Source organism: Aptenodytes forsteri, unplaced genomic scaffold (genome assembly GCF_000699145.1).
Source record: "Aptenodytes forsteri isolate BGI_AS27 unplaced genomic scaffold, ASM69914v1 Scaffold130, whole genome shotgun sequence".
In the NCBI taxonomy this organism is placed as follows: Eukaryota; Metazoa; Chordata; class Aves; order Sphenisciformes; family Spheniscidae; genus Aptenodytes; species Aptenodytes forsteri.
Window position 1 is genome coordinate 621,124 of NW_008795133.1, and position 685 is coordinate 621,808.

A 685-nucleotide genomic window follows, 5' to 3' on the forward strand; every position below is an offset into this window, starting at 1 on the left:
GAATTTACCTCTCGTTAATTCACGGCTGAATAATCTGCCCAGGGCAAAGCAAAACTTTAATAAAAAAAAAAGAAAAAGAAAGAAAAAGGAAAAAGAAAGAAAGAAAAGAAAGAAAGAAAGAAAGAAAGAAAGAAAGAAAGAAAGAAAGAAAGAAGAAAGAAAGAAAGAAAGAAAGAAAGAAAGAAAGAAAGAAAGAAAGAAAGAAAGAAAGAAAAGAAAAGAAAGAAAGAAAGAAAGAAAGAAAGATGCTGAAATACTGTTAGTCGTGCAAATAAAGGCTTCTTTCAGCACATTACAATATACTCCGGATTCGAGGGGAGGAGCTGCAGCCCGCTTAGGGCGAGGAGTTTATGTTTTTGTTTTCATTTAAAGCTACAAAACAAATCCCGAAACGTCTTAACCGCTCTCTGGAGACACCCGGCCCTGCAGACAGGCGGCCAGGAGAAGGCTTTCAGCTCGGAGCGCACAAAAAAAGGACCGGGGGAGGGGGTGGAAACGCTGGAGCCCGCGGTGGCGGAGGGGGGCTTTCAGCGGAGCGCACAAAAAAAGGACCGGGGGAGGGGGTGGAAACGCTGGAGCCCGCGGTGGCGGAGAGGCCCAGCCCCCCGCAGGGTCGTTCCGTCCCCCCAGAATCCCTCCGGGGTGTCCCGCCGAGCCGCGGGGGCCGGCGGCGGCGCACGGCGCA